This window comes from Chenopodium quinoa, unplaced genomic scaffold, assembly GCF_001683475.1.
Source record: "Chenopodium quinoa cultivar QQ74 unplaced genomic scaffold, ASM168347v1, whole genome shotgun sequence".
Taxonomy (NCBI): Eukaryota; Viridiplantae; Streptophyta; class Magnoliopsida; order Caryophyllales; family Amaranthaceae; genus Chenopodium; species Chenopodium quinoa.
The window spans coordinates 1,183,567-1,197,697 of NW_018743122.1; positions in this window are offsets into that span (position 1 = coordinate 1,183,567).

Here is a 14,131-nt window from a genome sequence, read left to right on the forward strand (position 1 = left end):
CGGATCCAGAAGACACTGTCGTCTGGCCGGCTGGTACCAGCTATGATGACGACTGCTTTGGCTGCTATGTGGCGGCCATCAAAGCTGGACTGCGCTTCCCATTACATCCGGTTGTTCAGCGGATTTTAGATGGGTATGATTTGGGGTTATGGCAGTTAGCCCCCAACTCTTGGGTAAACGTACTCGGCTATGTGGCCGGGTGCGAAATGTACGGGGTGGAGCCAAGCTTTGAGGCTTTCGCCCACATGAACTATCTCAGCCGGACCCCTAAGTCGGGAGGTACCGGCTGGTATCAATTAACAAGCCATAGGGGCTACCTTATGACGAGAGGTAAGGCGAACAAATGGAAGGATTGGCGGAATACCTTCCTTATTATCGAGGGTTCAGACACGGAGCTGAACAAACGCTTTAACAAGTGGAATAGGGATCCGCCTCTTCTCGCAGGTGGCCGCAGCATGCCGCCTGTTCCCCCAAAGGCTAAAAAAGAGATCCTAGACAAAGGACTCTTCAAAGTAGAGACTAGGGTGAACTCTACTTCAGGGGTACGAGAGCAAGTACCCCTAAACTGCGTCCCGAGCTTCAAGTGGCTCTATGACGAGTACTTTTTGGCCGCCTGTGGCCTCAGCAGTCGGTGCTCTAGAGGTAGCCGGCCTGACAAATACTCTGTTTTTTCACGCTTTGTTTACTTGGGATCTTTACTAACTTTGCTGTTTATTTTTTGCAGCTGACGCCATGAGTAAAATAACAGCATCCAAGACTGCGGCGGCCATGTTGCGGGCCTCTCTCATGCAACAGTCTTGTACCGACTCCCCCAACAAGGGGGCACCCTTGGTAGGCTTCGAAACTCTTCCTCTTTTAGGAGTTGTCTTATGCATATACTAACTCTTTTTTTTTTTTTTTTTTTTTTTTTTTTTTCAGTCGGGCACTCCAAGAGCTTCTTCCTCGCAACAGCCGGACCCCAAGGCCCGGAGGACGACTGTTGCAAGCTCTCCTGGGTCTTCCAGGAAAACAGTGGCGGCTGAGAAGCAGCCGGCCACTTCTTCTCAAACCCCGGCGGGGCCGCCTAGAAGTATGGACAATTACTTGTAAAAACTTTTACACTTGCTTCCTTCTTGACTAGGTCTAACTTGCTTTTTTACACTTGATGCAGCCGGCCCTCAGGGGCTTGACTTGGTAGAGGTAGCCAAGTCCATGATCAAAGTAGTTCCTCCATCTGAAAGGGAGACGGTCAGGGGTGTCGGCACCCTTGACCTTGATGGGATTGCAGGGGTCCTTGCTGAGGTATACTCTTTTGAGTATTTGAATTACAGGACGCCTGTTATCTTTTTTGTTTGGAAACTGACGCCTGTTGTTTTATTTTTTTGTACTTAGGCCCTGCTTCGAGTTAACGGCCTTCGCAAGCCGCTTGATCGGAAGAACAAAGAGGTAAAGGCTGCAAAAGCTATGGCCGCCTCTGACTGTGACAAGGCAATGTTTCAAATTGCCCAAAATGAAGTACTGACCATTGATATTCTTTATTATCAGGCGCAGGCTACCGCCGCTGTTCGGGCTCAGTTAGAGGCGGCCCAGAAGAAGAATGACAAGCTGGAGGCGACCATCACAAATCTTAAGGCCGAGCTGAAACCTCTTCGCCAAAAAATGTACTCTTACGAAGCCATGGAGAAATCCTTGGCCAGCGTAAAAGAACGCCTGGTTAGCCAAGAGAAGAGTCTTACCCAAGAGCTCTCGGAAAAGGCCGAGCAAGAGAAGAAAGAGCTCGTCCGGGAGATGATGGAAGACTCCGCTCAAATCCAGCGCATGACCTGGGGCCGCCTCTTCCCCAATGCCGACTTTGCCTCTTGGGAAAGAACGTACCGCCAGTGTTCGGAAACATATAATCAAGAGATCCTGGCGGCTGCTGAAGAAGAGGCGTTGGGAGAAGCGGAGGAGGAGGAGCCGGTTGTGGCGCTTGTGCCACTTGGGGTAAGGCATCAAAAGAGGATGCAGCTGAAGCCGAGTCCAGCAAGAAGAGTGCTGACCAGGCGGCAGCTGCTAATACTGAACTGCCCCCTTCTTAAGCTTAATGTATTTTTTCCACGGCCTGCGTGCCGTTTGCTTTGTATTTACCCGGCCAGGGGGCCGGGGCTTTGAATATTTTGCTGGTCTTTAATGACCGGCTTATTTTTAATGAATTTTTGTTTTGCTTCAAATTTGTCCAAGTATTCCATATCTAATATCCCATTGTTTACTAGACCGACTGTTGTACATGGCCGAACGTTGCAGACAGGTACGGATAGTTAGTACGCCGCCTATGCCCCTGGACGACTGGTTGTCTGTTTCCAGGATAGACGATCAGTCGGCCATTTATTTAATCGGTATTCGAACTATTTTGTCTGGATCCTTTTTAGGCAGACGTGCCTGTCTTTTTGTAATTTTAACCAAGTAGGAAAGTGGTCTGACCAAGTAAATAGAGTATTACCTAGTCGCCAAGGAATTGAGTGGTAGAGATAACAAGCGGCGGGTACCGGTTGTTTCCCTATATTGCCAATGTTGTTGGCTTTTAACTCATAATTTGTTAACCTAGCAAGAGTAGTGGTTGAGAGCCCCTGTTTGTTAAAAACAGGCGGACGACTCATACCTTTTAGGCTCCATACTAAGTTTGAGTGACTATTAAGTTAACATAGGAGTTACTTAGTCTTCGTCACAATCTAGATTGAGTAGTAGAGGTACCAGGCGGCGGAGGCCGGCTGATCCTCTTGATTTGCCAATGTTTGTTGGCTATTAACTCAATAGGTTACCTAGTAGGAATAGGGGTTTGAGTGCCCTTGTTTGTTAAAAACAGGCGGGCGACTCAAACCTTTTAGGTTCCATACCAAATTTGAGGGAGTGACTATGAGTTAACGTTGGAGTTACTCAGTCGCCGTCACTTTTGTTTGAGAAGTAGAGGTACCAGGCGGCGTAGGCCGGCTAGACCCCTTGATTCGCCAATGTTGGCTATTAACTCAATAGGTACCCCCTGCATTTATCCCAAGTAATACAGGCGGTCATCTGACTCAGATGTCAACTGCTACCACTGGTTTGGTTAGTGATAGAGTTATCCTTGTCTCAAAAACGGCTACGTGGTTGTCCTTGGGGACAGTCGTATAGGTGCCGTGTAATTAGTTTATAGAACAATGTTCCACCCAAAAGGGAGCTGCTCTCTGCGACGAATTTCATCCGGAGGGATGCCGTCGGACGCCTGCTATGATGTTGGGACAGGTCGTATTAGTTTTGTAGATTTGATCAGTTGGCTTGGCGCCTGGTCTGATCATTCGGCCTGTGGCCTTGGTAAGTTCTTGGTGAACGTAGGTGCTAAGTAAAAGAAGGGTAGCCGCCTATTAGGCACAGGGTCGGCCAGGCCCTAATCTTTTTAGCTAAGTATTGTGAGTAAAATACTCAATGGAGAGTAGCCGACTGTAAAGGTACAGACGGCATGCCCCTCTGAAGATAGAGTGAAAAACTCAATGGAGAGTAACCGACTGTAAAGGTACAGACGGCATGCCCCTCGTAATACAAAATTGAATAGTAAGTGCAAACTTTTATTAAGTAGCTCTTTACTTTACATCATTTAGAAGAAATATTTTTTAAGATTATCTACATTCCAAGTTCGAGGAAACGGTTGTCCGTCTGGTGTTTCCAGACGGTAGGTACCGTCCCTGACTTCCTCATAGATTCGGTAGGGTCCTTCCCAGTTGGGAGTTAGTTTGCCAGACTCATTAGCCCTACCAACTGCTTCCATTTTTCTAAGTACAAAGTCCCCTACTTTGAGTGGACGCCTGTGTACTTTTTTGTTGTATGATCTAGTCATTCTCAGGCGATAGATCTCATGGCGCAAGACAGCATTGCCCCTCTTTTCAGGAAGTGAGTCTAATGCCAGGCGCATGGCTTCCCAGTTTGCCTCTTCGTCATATAGCATTACTCGAAGAGTCGGCTCGTAGTGTTCTATTGGAAGAACAGCTTCCGCACCGTAAGTTAGGAGGAATGGAGTTTCTCCAGTCGCCCCTTTTTCAGTCCTCCTAATGGCCCAGAGAACATGTGGTAGTTCATCCGCCCATAGGCCGCCTGCTCGTTCAATCTTTTTCTTGAGACCGTCTGAGATGATTTTATTAAAGGCTTCTACCTGGCCGTTTGCTTGTGGACGGCCGACAGATGCAAAGTAGTGTGCAATTCCTTGGTCTCCCAACCAGCTTTTGAGAACAGGCGTCTCAAATTGGGGACCATTATCAAAAACCATAGACATGGGAACCCCGAACCGAGTGATGACATTTTTCCAAATGAATGAAATTACATCTTTCGTCTTGATTCCCTTTACCGCCTCCGCCTCTACCCATTTAGTGAAGTAGTCGACGGCAACAAGTATGTACCTCCTTCCGCCTGTAGCAGGCGTATATGGACCCAGAATGTCCATGCCCCACTTAGCAAACGGTAGTGGGCTGTGAATGGTAGTGAGGTCAGTAGCCGGACGGTGAATTAGTTTGCCAAACCTTTGGCACTTGTCACATTTTTTCACCATCTCCATTGCATCTGCTTCCAAAGTAGGCCAAAAGTAGCCCTGCCGCCTTGCCCTTTGAGCAAGCATCCTACCACCTATATGAGAAGCACAATAACCAGAGTGAAGATCATCTAGTATCTCTCGTCCCTTTTCTGGAGTAACACACTTTAAGAAGGGTTGAAGGTACCCCCTCTTGTGAAGTTCTCCCTTTATCATTTCAAAACAGGAGGCTCGTTTTTTCAGTGCTGCCGCCTGTTGAGGATCATCCGGCTGTGTACCGTTTGTCAGATATGCCCTGATTGAATCCATCCAGGTTGAGCTTCTGTCTAGGATTCCAATAGGGTCTTCCTCGATGCTTCTCTTCTCCATTACTTCCCAAAAAATAGTTCGAGGAGTATCAGAGGAGGCGGATGATGCTAATTTTGACAGTGCATCCGCCTGGTTGTTTTCTGATCTCGGCACTTGGATCAGATGGAAATCCTCAAGGGAGCCGACTGCTTGTCGGACCGCCTGTAAATACTTGATCATGGCCGGATGGGTTGCTTCCTATTCGCCATTGTACTGACTCACTATCAATTGTGAATCGGAACAAGCGTCTATTTTTCTTGCCCCTGCCGCCTTGGACATGCGGATCCCAGCTAGTAAAGCTTCATATTCTGCCTCATTGTTTGAAGCCTGAAAACTAAAGCGTAGAGCATACTCGAACCTGTCGCCCTCTGGCGACTGACATATGACGCCTGCTCCACAACCATTTGAAGTAGAGCTTCCGTCCACATATACCTTCCATACTTGGTCTGAAACTTGAGAGTCAGGAGGACGAGTCATCTCTACAATAAAGTCAGCAAAGGCTTGCCCCTTTACTGCTTTTCTAGGCTCGAAAGTAACTTCGAGGCTCTGTATTTCTATGGCCCATTTGATCATTCGGCCTGACGACTCCATGATGGTCAGTGGCCGCTTGATAGGTTGGTCTGTATACACAACGACTGCATGTGCCAAAAAGTAGGGCTTCAATTTTTTAACAGCCATGAAGAGTGCAAGACCAAATTTCTCCACTAGGGGATACCTCAACTCGGCATTTTTCAGTACGTGACTGACAAAGTAGACCGGGAGCTGACAGTCGTCCCTTTCAGCAAGGAGAACAGCGCTTAACGCATGATCAGAGACGGCCAGGTACATGTAGAGAACCTCTTTGGGCAAAGGGCTGACCAGCCTCGGCAAGGAATGCAAGTGAACTTTTAATTTCTGGAAGGCGGCCTCAGCATCCGGCCCCCATTCAAACCTTGCCTTTTTCTTAATTGCCTGGAAAAAGTATAGGCATTTGTCGCCTGATCGGCTTAGAAATCTTCCCAAGGCCGCCAGACAACCTGTTAACTTCTGAACCTCTCGGATGGTACAAGGCGACTGCATGTCAATGACCGCCTGCACCTTCTCAGGGTTCGCCTCTATTCCTCTCTGATTGATAAGGAATCCGAGAAATTTCCCAGACTCAACTCCAAAGACACATTTCTTGGGATTGAGCATGACATGGTGCCGCCTGAGTGTGGCGAAAGTTTCTCGGAGGTCCGACAGATGATCTTTCTGAAGTTTAGTCTTGACAATCATATCATCAATGTATGCCTCGACGTTTCTCCCAATCTGATCAAAGAACAAAGTGTTTATCATTCGCTGGGAGGTAGCCGGGGCATTCTTAAGACCAAACGGCATGACCGTGTAACAGTATAACCCCTTATCAGTGACGAAGGCCGTCTTCTCCTGATCTTTCTTCCACAAAGGAATTTGATGGAAACCAGAGTAGGCGTCCATAAAGCTCATCAAAGCATGGCCGGCTGTTGAGTCGACCAGATTATCAATTTTAGGCAGAGGGTAACTGTCTTTGGGGCACGCCTTGTTTAAGTCTGTGTAGTCTACACACATTCGCCAGGTGCCATTCGGCTTTTTAACAAGAACCACATTTGCAACCCAGTCTAGGAAGTAACATTGCCGAATGAACCCTGCATCAAGTAATTTTTTAACTTCGGCGGCTGCCGCCTGACTTCTTTCTTCACCATGGTTCCGCTTCTTTTGCCGTACCGACTTCTTTTTCGGATCCACAGCGAGTTTATGTATTGCCAGATCAGGACTAATGCCTGGCATTTCATGGACTTCAAATGCAAAGATGTCCTTGTATTCTTTCAATAGGTTGTGAAAGTCGTCACCAAGGTTTCTCAGAGCAGTCGTCCCAACTTTGACTGTTCGGTCAGGACGTGAGTCGTCTAAGATCAGGTCCGCATGCTCACCAGCCGGCTGAGGGCGGAACTCATCCGGCCGCTCCTCTGCCAGTGATTGCTATTTCCTTGCTTTTCTTGCGGACTCTGTCTGGGACGCCTTTCTCTTTTTGCCGCCTGCTTCTTGAACAGGCGCACTCTCCTTGACATTGTCAAGGTCTGTTTTTTCTCCACCTGACCCAGTGGCTATAACAGTGGGCTTGACATCCGAGAGATAGCACTCTCGGGCCATCCTCTGATCTCCCCTTAGGGAGCCGACTGTTCCATTATCCCTCTCAAACTTAAGCAACATAAGAGACAGGATTATAACAGCCTTGGAATTATTCAGGGTTGGTCGACCCAGAATCATGTTGTAGGCCGAGAGTTCCTCTACTACTAGGAACCGGACTACCATGTGTCGTCCTTCCCCTTTTTCGCCCAGGCGAATGGGTAAATCTACTCGTCCCAGTGGGTGGACGACTCCTCCTCCAAACCCTATTAAAGGGTGGGAGGCCGGATGTATGCAGTCAGTCTGATACTTCAGTTTCGACAGACATTTGCTGCTGATGAGATCTGAGGAGCTCCCGGTATCTATGAGGATTCGGCCAACTCTCTGGTTGGCCACTTTACATTCAATAACGAGAGGGTCGTCATGCGGCCCCCTTACCCCTCCTAGATCCTCTTCAGTGATGACAATCTCAGGAAATGTATATTTGGACGGCCGTCCTTGGTGAACGGAATTTACATCTAACCGCCTTATATTATCTTTGTTGCCCCTAATAGTGGGGCCGCCTCCTGAGAAGCCGCCTGCAATGGTGTAGACGACTGCATCATCTGTATCGGAGCTGTCGGCCTGTGTATTCTTTTTGGCCGACAGCTTTTTTGAGGAAGTGTTCCCCGTAGATTTCTTGACATAAGTGTCAAGATCACCTTGCTCAGCCAAGCGGTCCAGATACCGCATGAGACTGATGCAATCATTGGTGTGATGACCAACGTCATCATGATAAGCACAGATTTTATCTTGGTTCCGGTTGTTTGCAGAACCCTTCATGGGGACCGGCTTCTCAATTGAGATCCGTCCCTTTATTTCTTTTAGGATAAACTGGTTATCCTTGTTAAACACATACTTTGGGGAGTATGGTTTGAATTCTTTTTTCTTTTTCTGGGCCGGCTGTTTAGAGGAATCAGCCGCCCAGACCTCTTTTCTCTTCTCATCTTTGTTTGACGACTGTTTCTGTCATCCTTCTCTTTTGTCGAACCTTTTCCCGTCCGACTGTTTTATCGTACACAGACCAGTCGCCTGTATATAGGCTTCTGCTTCAATCAAGGCCTCTTGAAGAGTCGCCACCCTTTTTCGAACTAAATCAAATTTGAAGGTAGACCCGTCTTTGAGACCTCTAAAAAAGTCGGTATAAGCTACCTCATCCGGTAACCCTTGAATCTGTATTCTCATCAAGTTAAACCGCCTGATGTAAGAACGAAGCCCCTCCTTCTCACCCTGCTGAATTGTTCCCAAATCAAGGGTCGTTTTCTTCGCAGGGATATTCATGGCGAAGTTGGAGGCAAATAAGTAAGCAAGCGTCCTGAAGCTATTTACACAACCAGTCGGCAGGTTGCCGAACCATTGCTGTGCGATTCCTTTGAGAGTCGCTGGGAAACACTTGCACTAAGTGGGATCATCCAACCCTTGAAGGTACATCAGGTTGGTGAATGCCATCAGATGGTCTTCTGGGTTAGTAGTGCCGTCATAGGCGCCTACTAGTACATTTTTTACTTTGGCCGGCTGAGCGGCTTCAGTAATTTCCTTGGAGAAGGCCGACGGCTGTTCACCAAGTCTAAGAAACCGTAGCTGCCAGTCCATAGGTTGGACGTTTTTTGCTGTAGGTCCACCAAATGGAGGTGGCTGCATAAAATACTGTTGTTGCGGCACAAATGGTAAGTTTGGTACCGCCTGGGCACTATGAAAGCCGGACTGACGGGAGGTGCCGCCTGACTGACTCTCATGGTACGACTGAGTATGCCTCATCGAGGCATTTCGCAAACTGTCTTGAAAGTCTGAAGTAGAAGCCGACTCGGACAACCGGTCACTCTTCTTCTTCTCTAGCAGTAGCCGAACATCTGTGAATGTTTGCTTTGACCCGTCCGCCTGAATATGACGAACCGGTTTCCTATTTCCTGTAGGATAACGGAATTTTGTGAAATCAAGGGCAGGTGGCTCCCGCTTCCTAGATTTAGGATGAGGAGTCGCCTCTCGCCCTTGAACTGGCTTCCTCTTCAGTGAAGTGGAGGGTTTCTTGGCAGACTGCTCCTTGACTGAAGCAGGCGGCTTCTTGTTGATCAACTCTTGAATCTCTCCCTTGAAGTCCCTCTTGAAGGTCATGAGTTCGTTCCTTGTGATGGGAGCAGACCCATCAGTCGGCTGTTGCCGAGCAGGCGGTGCGCCTGCTGGCTCGCTTCCTGTTTGAAGATGCTCCCGTTCCCTCCTTTCGGTATGACGGGTACGTCGGGCCCTTAGGGTCCCGTCTGGAGCTGTATGAGTTTCAACTTCAAATTCACTTTCGGTGTCATGGTCCGACTGAACTTGATGGTCGTCTAGGGGACGCCTCTCTTCAGGAGTCGGTACAGACTTGGATGCCATCTCTGAAGTACTCTCCCCACAGACGGCGCCAAATGTTTCGGGGTTTTCTGATGTCCTGCGGGAGAGTTACAATTCCGAGACTGGAACCGGACGCCTGTACCTGCAAAATAACGGAGACTCGTGGTGGTGGGAGCTCCGCCTCCAACGGTCAAGTTAGTACTTGATTAAGGAGTAATTAATGCGGAAATTAAAGTGATTGGATCTCTCTAGGTGAGAGTGTTTAATGTGAGTTTTTAGCGTAATCTGCTTCGTTAGCGTGATCAGCCTATTATCTCTGTAATTAATCTGTAATCTCCCTTAATGAGGATTAAGGGAGGTATTTATAACCTTGGGAAACGTGCCAATCCTAGGTTTAGGTTAACCTAGGGCTGATTGGGCTTCCCTCGGAAGTTGGCCTGGGTGGCCGGTTTTCCCAGGTGTCATGGGAAGGACACATGTCGTGTCGTAATTGGTCCAAGGTGGACGGATCATTGCTTGACACGTGGCAGGCTCCTATTGGCCCATGTGACGGACACATGGCGGAACCTGATTGGTCCACTTGTCAGATGGTGATTGGTGGGAGCAAAATCCCCTAATCAATATCCATTATCCTCCCTTGTATCATTCCGAAACTATGTAGAACTATGGTTTATATTTTTATCCAATCAAACCCTTAATATATTGTATGTTTATATATCTCCTTCTTTATGAAAAAACTGATTAATTCTCTCCCCAATTTCCCCCTCGTTCTCTTTATTTCACAAATAATAATAATGATAATGATAATGATAATGATAATAATAATAATAATAATAATAACAATAATAATAATAATAATAATAATAATGATGATGATGATGATGATGATGAAATTTTTCTCGGCTCGGCTCTACTCAGCTCTGCTCTGCTTGCTGAAATCAGCTCTGCTGACTTCTGCTTTGCCCAGTCCAGAAGCTCAAAAGAACATAGCCTAACTCTCTGCTCTACTTTCAATTTGCTCTACTCTATTAACATCTGCTATCTCCAGTCCAAAAGCTCAAAAGAAGATAGCCTAAGGCCCCGTTCTTTAGAGCTGCTTTGCTCTGTTCTGCTCTACTCAAATCAAATCTGCTCTGCCTATTTTCAAAGAATAATTAATAATAACACTAATAATTAATATTCAATAATAATAATTAATATTGTATTGATGATAATAATTTATTATTTTGAATAATTATAATAATTATTAATATTAAAAATAATTATAATAATTATTAATATTAATAATAATTAATATTTATTAATCATAATAATAATTAATAATAATAGTTATCATTATTAATATTGAATAATTCAAACTATTAAGAATTAATATTTAATAATATTATTAATTAATAATTATAAAAATTATTTCAAAAAAATAAATAATAATAATAATGAATAACAATTTCTAATATAAACATTTGATATTAGATACACAATGTGTAGAAACATTATATGTATGTGGGTATTGCTTGATAGTTCATTGAGTTGAATTATTTTTCAAATCTTTCCATACAATTTAAGAATTAAAAAAAAGGGTTGTTTTCAAGTAGTAATTTGTATATCATTATTATTTTTATGGTTAAAAATTTATTATTAAGACAAATTTATGAGTAGAATCATTATTACTCATTAAATCATTTTACTTTAATATTTTGGTGAAATTAATATAAGTAAACTGTTGTCTTTTATCTTTCTACTATTATCATATGTTAAATATGGTATACATATATTTATGTTTTCACTCACCTAAATCAATGGTATATGCACTTAGTAATAATAATAGTAATAGTAATAACAACAACATTAATAATAATAACATTGATAATAGTATTAATATTAATAATAATAATAATAATAATAACATTGATAATAGTATTAATAATAATAATAATAATAATAATAGTAATAGTACTAATAATAATAATAATAATAATAATAATAATAATAATAATAATAATAATAATAATAATAATAATAATAATAATAATAATAATAATAATAATAATAATAATAATCTGCTCTGCTCTGCCCAGAAGCTCAAAAGAACAGGGCCTAATAATAATAATAATAATAATAATAATAATAATAATAATAATTATAATAATAATAATAATAATAATAATAATAATAATAATCTGCTCTGCTCGGCTCGGCTCGGCTCTGCTCTACTCTGCTATCCTGAAATCTGCTCTGCTCTGCTGAAATTTAATATGATCTGCTCTGCCCAGAAGCTCAAAAGAATAGGGCCTAACTCTAAAAAAAAACGCTAGAGTAGTTATTATCCATTTATAAGGTTGTTCACTCCTACTGTCCTACAATGGTAATTCCAAAGCTGAAAGCGGCCCATAACCTGAACTTCCCCGCCATAGCAGTTTGAAGCTCAAATGACAATGGCTATGTCAATTCTTCCTTCCCGCTTTATCAAATGCTTATCTCTCTCCTCATCTTCTGCTTCTACCACCACCCTCTAGGAAATCACTTATTCTTCTCCTCAAGGTCTCTCTTTCTCTCTCGTCATTTTAATCTTTATCAATGACTTCTTTGATGTTCTGAACTCATTGTACATGACTAATTGTCAATATATATGATTTCAAATCTATAATATAGCTATCGAGCTCCATACTAAGTTTGAGGGAGTGACTATGAGTTAACTTTGGTGTTACTCAGTCGCCGTCACTCTTGCTTGAGTAGTAGAGGTACCAGGCGGCGGAGGCCGGCTAGACCCCTTGATTCGCCAATGTTTGTTGGCTATTAACTCAAGAGGTTACCTAGTAGGAATAGGGGTTTGAGTGCCGCTGTTTGCCAAAAAAACAGGCGGTCTACTCAAACCTTTTAAGTTCCATACCAAGTTTGAGGGAGTGACTATGAGTTAACGTTGGTGTTACTCAGTCTCCGTCACTCTTGCTTGAGTAGTAGAGGTACCAGGCGGCGGAGGCCGGCTAGACCCCTTGATTTGCCAATGTTTGTTGGCTATTAACTCAAGAGGTACCCCCTACATTTATCCCAAGTAATACAGGCGGTCATCTGACTCAGATGTCAACTGCTACCACTGGTTTGGTTAGTGATAGAGTTATCCTTGTCTCAAAAACGGCTACGTGGTTGCCCTTGGGGACAGTCGTATAGGTGCCGTGTAATTAGTTTATAGAGCAATGTTCCACCCAAAAGGGAGCTGCTCTCTGCGACGAATTTCATCCAGAGGGATGCCGCCGGACGCCTGCTATGATGTTGGGACAAGTCGTATTAGTTTTGAAGATTGGATCAGTTGGCTTGGCGCCTGGTCTGATCATTCGGCCTGTGGCCTTGGTAAGTTCTTGGTGAACGTAGGTGCTAAGTAAAAGGAGGGTAGCCGCCTGTTAGGCACAGTGTCGGCCAGGCCCTAATCTTTTTAGCTAAGTATAAGGGGGGTGGCTGTGTGTTTGGAACCAGTCGGCCCTCTTCTATGGAGAGTAGCCGACTATATGTCCAGACGGCATGCCCATGTGGTGAGAAAATGGAGAGTAGCCGTCTGTAAAGGTACAGACGGCATGCCCCTCTGAAGATAGAGTGAAAAACTCAATGGAGAGTAGCCGACTGTAAAGGTACAGACGGCATGCCCCTCTGAAGGTAGAGTAAAATACTCAATGGAGAGTAGCCGACTGTAAAGGTATAGACGGCATGCCCCTCTGAAAGTAAAAATACTCAATGGAGAGTAGCCGACTGTAAAGGTACAGACGACATGCCCCTCTGAAGATAGAGTAAAATACTCAATGGAGAGTAGCCAACTGTAAAGGTACAGACGGCATGCCCCTCTGAAGATAGAGTAAAATACTCAATGGAGAGTAGCCGACTGTAAAGGTACAGACGGCATGCCCCTCTTAAGTAAGAATAAAAATTAAACATGGATAATAGCCGACTATTTGTTAGTAGGCGTGCCCCTCTTAGTACAAAGTTGAATAGTAAGTATGCAAACTTTTATTAAGTAGCTCTTGACTATTTACATCATTCAAAAGAAATATTTCTTAAGATTGTCTACATTCCAAGTTCGAGGCAACAGTCGACCGTCTGGTGTTTCCAGACGGTAGGTACCGTCCCTGACTTCTTCACATATTCGGTAGGGTCCTTCCCAGTTGGGAGTTAGTTTGCCAGACTCATTAGCTTTACCAACTGCTTCCATTTTTCTAAGTACAAAGTCCCCCACTTTGAGTGGACGCCTGTATACTTTTTTGTTGTATGATCTAGTCATTCTCAGGCGGTAGATTTCATGGCGCAAGACAGCATTGCCCCTCCTTTCAGGAAGTGAGTCTAATGTCAGGCGCATGGCTTCCCAGTTTGCCTCTTCGTCATATAGCATTACTCGAAGAGTCGGCTCGTAGTGTTCTATTGGAAGAACAGCTTCCGCACCATAAGTTAGGAGGAATGGAGTTTCTCCAATCGCCCCTTTTTCAGTCGTCCTAATGGCCCAGAGAACATGTGGTAATTCATCCGCCCATAGGCCGCCTGCTCGTTCAATCTTTTTCTTGAGACCGTCTGAGATGATTTTATTAAAGGCTTCTACCTAGCCGTTTGCTTGTGGACGACCGACAGATGCAAAGTAATGTGCAATTCCTTGGTCACCCAACCAGCTTTTGAGAACAGGCGTCTCAAATTGGGGACCATTATCAAAAACCATAGACATGGGAACCCCGAACCGAGTGATGGCATTTTTCCAAATGAATGAAATTACATCCTTCGTCTTGATTCCCTTTACAGCCTCCGCCT